Genomic DNA, 7,282 nt, shown 5'->3' on the forward strand with positions numbered 1-7,282 from the left:
CAACATGCTTGTTAGCCCCACTAACACACATTGCTGCACCTGGATTAATTGTTTACCCCCTGTAATTTTGCATCATAACCTCCTAAGAAAATACCTTATCTTTAAAATATAATAGATTGGGAGATTAGACTTGTCCATTACCATACCACGTTTTAAAGTTAGCAGAGGCCCACACAAGCTTTTACATGGGGGGACATTTGCAAAGCTTCAGGAAAATCATTTTGTATTCAACAGAAAGTTATCCAATGTGCACCTCCAGCAAATCTCAGATACTTTGGGACAAGATAAGCCTTTATACGCAGGCATCTAAAATTTTTAAGCTACTAAAACTTACATTTATTTCCATAGTAACAGAGACTTCCAGGGTCATATTGGGCGTAGCAACATCCAACACTTTCACAAAGCTCTCTGGATACACTTGTGTTAGCACATGGAATACGGTCAGCTCTTGGGATAGCAGCACATTCATCAACACTGGGAGCATCCATTGCTTTGGAGAAATTATAGTTAGTACAAGGCAGCAATTTGTGAAATGCTGTACACACCCCTCCCTCCCCATTTCATGTTAATTGTCCTCTTGACAAACTGCAATTCAGCAGAGATGGTATGTAATCCCAACAAATGGGGTGTTAGTTGGCCAATGATTTGTCATGTGGTAGGCAAGACCAGCTGGAATTCATTAATATATAGGCCCAAACAGGTAAAAAAATGCAAGCAAAGCAAGGCAAAGTACCGAAACAAGATGCAAGATTCACATTCATGTAATGCACCCCAGATCTGTGTCTGCTGTCATTTTCCCCACTTAGAAGGCTTCAGTAATCAAATCCACATTTTAGCCAAAGTTCACCTGGAAGAAGTGGGCACTTGAGATCCTTTTTGTGGTACTGGGGTTTTCCATCACTCAGAACTTCTTCTAGACTCATGGTCATTATGTGTTCCCCTTCCTGAAATCAGATAAAAGCCAGATTAGACATTAAGAAGTTGCTAGAAATAGAAGCCTCATCATTCACACACACACACACACACACACTTTAACCTCTTTGTCCAATATCCACTTCCCTGGATGATAACCTTTAGTTTCCTTTAAGCAAACTATAAAAGTAGTAGATTTTAGAACATGTCTATTCAAATTAGAAACTTTTCTGAGTATCCAATTCAGACATCAGATTTGAGGGCAACAGAAGTCAGATACTGCTTTGATCATCATGTTAAAATGATATCTTTAGGTTAGAGTCAGTGGGAAAGACATTTTATTACCATTTCCTACAAAAGACGAGTCCTTCAGGCAATCAGTCAAAAACTTGGGGATAAAGTGTAAAATTTGTGGGTCCCTTTAGTCAAAGCACCCATTCCACACCCTGATGTCCAGCAACAGGGAAATCCCCCCAGTGAAGGACATAGTTTTATTGCCAATATTCTCCATATTGAGAACTTATTCAGCATGAACTGGAAATGAAGGCACACAAACAGAAGACAGTTCAACCATTTTTTTTTCAATGTTTTCCATTTAGGTCACAAACTTTTCAATAGATAAATGTAAGGAGCCCACCTTTGTTTTACAATATAATCCAAAAGAAATGCAGGCCACACTGAAGCTCAGCTAAAAATCTGGACCTCAAGACCAGCCATCATTCTTATCCTTTCCCATTGCTACCAGAAGGGTTTCTATGAGGCAATTCAGTTACTTCCGTTTTTACTAGCTTACCTGTTCTTTGACAAAGCAGCCATTAAATGAAGCAGTAACCATTATAGAGCCATCAGAATGCTGTCCTACCCATGTGCCACAGGCTGAGCTATTATGCAGATTGTGAGGTTTTCCATTAGAATCTTAATAAAAAAAAAAAAAAAAAAAAAAAAAAAAAAAAAAATTAAAGTTGCATGCACAAAACATTTAGAATTTGCTAGACAACTGCAGGCTTAGGGCCCCTGAACAATGGTATTGGTATGCGTTTCTTTTCTTATTCTGATACCCTTTTAATTTAGAAAGGACAAGGTATTAGGGATTGAAGATAACATTAGGTCTTATCTAAATGTAAAACTTTAGTTTTAAATAGAACAGAGAAAGGTTAGACCCATGCCTGTTGCCATATACATACATACATACATACAAGTTTTGCATCAATCTATACTTTAGATGTATTAGCAATCTAAGCTTTACATGTAGTATGCATCATTTGTGTTCCAGAATCAAGCATTAAAGCCAAGACCTCAGCATGCTAGTTATAGCACAAGCATAGAACTATGACCCCCAAATCCATACAGAGGTAGAAAGGTGTGGGGTTGGCAAGTCTTGGGATGGCTGAAAGTCCTCCCCACAGTAAAGTCTTATAACAATGGAGATGCAACTACTCATTTACAAAAAGTTAAAGATGTTGCTGTATATTAAACACCCTGCACTGCTGTCTAATAGGACCCTGATCCCATTCATGTAAAGCTCATTCTATAGTCTAACCAGTATATTCCTTTACTATAAAGACTTATCTACAATGATAGATCCACAAAAAACAAGTAACATTTATTTTAGAAAAACAGTAAATGCTACTTTTACTCACCTATAACAGATAGCACAAAGGCTGCATCATCCAGAACAGAAGGAAGAGAATATTGCATGTAATCATACCCACAGCGCAAGCGGGATGGATCATCCCAAGAATCCAAACCACCAGCCACAAAACCACAGAGCCAAAGCACCCCTACAAGAGCCAACACCATCTTTCCAGCAGCTACCAATACCAGCACTAGCTGAAATTCACTATTTATATGCTGAATCAGTAAAGTGATTGGACAGCTATGGTAGTGAGCCCAGGTGTACTGTGATAGTAACAGCAATCAGGTGAGGGGCAGTTTCATTTAACTCATTTGTAGCTGATAATCTTTAGGTGATTTGTGTTTATTATTTCACAGGTTTGTATAAGGATGACTCTAGGTGATGCATCAAAAAAAATATCCTTTTGATGACTGAAACACAAAGCATTTCTATATAGATTATGAGAAGCATCCTTTAAAAATCAATAGCAACTTTAATTTTTGCAGTTTCAGATATTTAACCGGAGTTATCATCAGCAAAGAGGGACATTAATGCTGTTGCACAGCAAGGCAATGCTATACTGATTCTTTTTTTGTAGTGAAGTGTAGTGGACTGAAGTGGAGTGAACCTAAGTGATGTGGACTCAAATGGAGTGAGGTGAAGTGGACTGGACAAAAGTGGAGTGAAGTGGACTTAACCGAACTGGAGTGGAATACAGTAGTAGCTATGGTAGTGAGCCCAGGTATACTATGATTAAAGAACAACAATAAGGTGATGGGCAGTTTCATTTAACTCACTGGAGTGGACTGAACTTGAGCGGACGTAAGTGGAGTGGAGTCGACTTAAGTGGACTTGAGTGTAGTGAACTTAAGTGGACTTGTTTAGATTTGAGTGGAGTGATGTGGACTGAACTGAACAAGAGTGCAGTTAAGTGAAGTGGACTTGAGTGGACTGAAAAGCAGGGGAGTGGACTTGAGTGGAGTGGATTGGACTTACTGTTACTATTAATAGGTCAATTTTCCTAGAGAGGCCTGTAGCCGTAAGAAATTAAGCAGAGGGCCTACATGACGTAGTGCGAGGCGTAGCCCAGGGGTGTTAGGGGGTTAATAAATTAAAGTAATGCTAGGAGGGGCTGTGGTAGTGTGGAGTGTGGGGTAGGAGGGTATTAGGAATAGGATGAGTTAAAAGGGGCTGGACAGAAGTGGGAGGCACTCTTTTGGAAGAAAAAGTTCTGGGCACTCTTTTGGAAGAAAAAGTTCTGGGCCCACCCACCCCTGTTATAGTTAGAATTTGGTATTTGGGTTTGTCTTAGCGGTTGGGGTCTTGGAAGGCAGGGATCCAGTGCATTGGAAAAGTGGTGGATTTTGGCATAGGGGGATTCTCTTTGGTGGGGTCTCCCCCCTTATGGTGAACGGATGATTATGGCTCCTGAGGCGGTGCTGGGCAGCTAGGGGCCAAGGTAGAGATGTTGGAAGTCCTGTTGGGTGCAGCCTGGTTGTTTGGGTGTATAACCGGGAGTTTGGAGTTTGAAAGCATTGTGGATATTGTTGTTATGGTTATTTTTAAAAGGGGGAATTAGGTTATTGGTTAATTAGGTTAGTCAATGTATTATGGTGGTGTTGTACAATCCCAGTTTAATTTAATAGGAATAATTATTGGAGTTTTGTTATGTTATTGTATGCTTGCAAGTGTAAAATGTATTTGTCATTTATTATTGGATATTTGTTAATTACTTGAATTTTTAATTTAATGGTGGTTAAATAAACAGCTGTTTGTCAGCAAATTTAAATCTAAGATTGGTGTTTGGGTATTTAATGGTGGGGGAGTGGTTGGTAAGCAGGTGGGGTTCAGGGGGAGGTTCTGATGGTGGTGGTGGTGAAGGATGGGCTGGAAGGTCCGAGCTACCCTGGTCATGCAAAGCACATATGTATTCTACATTATTTAGAGTACAGAACTGGGCAGACCAGTTAGTGTAATGTACTGCACAGTGGGACACAATGAAGAATTTTGGATGAAACAGTGTACAGAGAGGAGCAGTCCAGATTCACCCAAAGCAAGTATGAAATGGAATGTCCAGAGTTTCCCACATTCTAAACCTATGATGTAGCCCTAGGTGTGTATCATGGCAAATGGCCTGTAATTAACCACCGATTTGCTTGCCTAGGGCTACGCACACATGTGAAATTGTGCTTGGATGATAATTGGCTCAGGGCTGATATTGAATGAGAATCTTGCATGTGTATGACGCTCATTGTTCATCATCTGAGCGACCGTCCTGGCGCATTTACAGATGATGAATGATCATAATGAAAGGGAAGCACAGCAGGGTGCTGCTCCGTCATTCTCCACTTCCCCATAGAGCAGAATAGTGCTGTATGTACAACATTTTTCATGCATTGTGCAGTCATTAGTAAGGATCGCAAAAGATCTTTTCCAACAACAACAATTACATGTGTGTGTATATAGCCCAAGTCTGTGTTGCACAATGATCACCCACACCACTTAAAATTCAATGCCTAAAAGTAGCAAGAACATGGCTACTTATAATTCACAGGTATGGAGCACTGTACAAAAGATACTGTAAGTTATAGGGCAGAGAACCTAGATCTATATTATTTTACAGGGACATTTCAGTGCCCTTGTAACATTTAAAAGTCTCACACACAGGAAAAAATGTAATGGTGTGTGTCCAATGTGCCACTTGTTCTCCTGACACAACAAGGACATTTTTTTGTATTTGAAGCAACAGAAATCCAACAGCCACATGTCACCTAAGACTTGGTTACAGAATAGGAAGAAAGTAAGTGGTAAATAGACTGACAGTTTTCTCATTAATGAAAAATATGAGATACCTTTATAGACACCAATAGGCTGTGCCAGCCAAACACCTGGGGGGGGGGGGGGGGTCATTGCATTCAAGACCATGCACCGCTGAGGTCCTGGCTCTGGCCCAGTCATTAGAACCACCTGGTCAACATAGGCCATTTGCTCAGAACAAACTCTCACCCATCCAGAAGGTACTTGGGCAAGCAGGGGGACCTCACCATCATTAAATACAGCAAGCTTGCACATAATGTTGTATTATGACAGATGGGTTCCGAACTAATGTGTACTTTACCATCCTGTGTCAGAAGCATGCACCCAGAGAGTTCCCATTCTGTATATTCTTGCTTACCATTTCCTGTAAAAACTATTTTCACTGTTCAACCACCCAAGTTAAAAGTTACCCAGCTCCCAAAACATAGAAGTCTTGATAGAATGCATATGTGGACAAAGTCCTACATTGTCCCTTCTGTTCCCCAGTGTCAGATGTGTTATGCCCCCAAAAGACTTCATCTTGCATAGATCTGTGCCTATTTAAATTGCTGCCTGGCATCTCCATCTGGGCCAATTTCAGGTTGTGTCACCTGTGAAGTAATAGCTGGGGTGTCCCAGTTGTGGAGTGCCTAGTAGAAGCAAGAACCTCACTCCCTTGTACTGCTGGAAACTATCATATTCACCTATTTAACACCTCAGTTTTAAATTTGACAGAAGCTGTACATGAGACTCCATTATCATTGACAGAACCACACAATATTTTGAAAAACAGCTCATTTTATTAAGCATTTACAGAGGTCAATGGACAATTTTCTGTTTTGCTTTCAACTCTGTTCCATCTTCTGTACAGGCTAGAACCAACAAGGATAACTGCCAAGACACAGCCAACAACTGCTGTTCCTTTTCAACTCTGTTCCATCTTCTGTACAGGCTAGAACCAACAAGGATAACTGCCAAGACACAGCCAACAACTGCTGTTCCTATTAGCCAAAGCATGAAAGGACTAGAAGCCAGGTCGTCTATGCCACAGAAAAAGAGATTAGTAAATTTTATAGTGCACAAACATGCATTTACAAGTAAAACTACATGTATTCATATTTCATTTATTTTCACTGGTTTAGTGAAGTGCGTTTGAGACAAGCAGTAAACAGGCTTACAATATTGTTAAGCAATCCAAACTGCACTAGATAATTTGGCCATATAGAATCTCTTCTCTCATCATCAACTTCTGTCTACTATCTGTCCGCTTGACCCAGTTTCCTCTGATCTACTCCATGCCCATTTCTCCACCCTGGCCCCTGCCCTAACTGAACTATTTAACCTCTCCCTTCCTACTGGTAAATACCCCTCCACATTCAAACATGCCATAATTCTCCATATCCTAAAGAAACCCTCACTGGACCCCTCCAGTTCCATTTCTCTTCTCCCATATGTCTGCAAACTTCTCAAAAGCTTGTCAACAAAAGACTCACCGATTACCTGACCACCATCTCTCTACAGTCTGGTTTTAGAGCTGCCCATTTTACAGAACGGCCCTTACTAAAGTGGCCAGTGACCTCATCAGACCCAAGTCTCAGGGCAAATTTTTCCCTGCTCCTTCCTCTGCTTTTGACACTGTTGATCACCCCCTTTTCATACAAATCACTCGCTCCATTGTCATCAGTGACACTCTTTTTGGTTTGCTTCCTATCTGTCTGACAGATCCTTTCAATAGTAAATCCTCCTTGCCCACTTCCCTCCCTGTTGGTGTTCCCCAAGGGTCAGTCCTTGGACCGGTTCTCTTTTCTCTGTGCACCTCCTCTCTCGGCAGTCTCATATCCTCCTTTGGCTTACAGTACTATAGATTAGTGTCATCAGCATACATTAGTGTCATCAGCATACATTAGTGTCATCAGCATACATTAGTGTCATCAGCATACATTAGTGTCATCAGCATAC

The 7,282-nt window shown here is 40.8% G+C and overlaps 1 protein-coding gene across 3 annotated transcripts in view; it reads right to left on the reverse strand.

Annotated features, from left to right (window-relative positions):
• The window catches only part of LOC140323449 (zona pellucida sperm-binding protein 4-like), a 53,866-nt gene that overhangs the window by 41,881 nt on the left and 4,703 nt on the right, over positions 1–7,282 (reverse strand). The gene's annotated exons all lie outside the window — the stretch shown is intronic.

The sequence above is a fragment of the Pyxicephalus adspersus genome, chromosome 2 (genome assembly GCF_032062135.1).
Source record: "Pyxicephalus adspersus chromosome 2, UCB_Pads_2.0, whole genome shotgun sequence".
In the NCBI taxonomy this organism is placed as follows: Eukaryota; Metazoa; Chordata; class Amphibia; order Anura; family Pyxicephalidae; genus Pyxicephalus; species Pyxicephalus adspersus.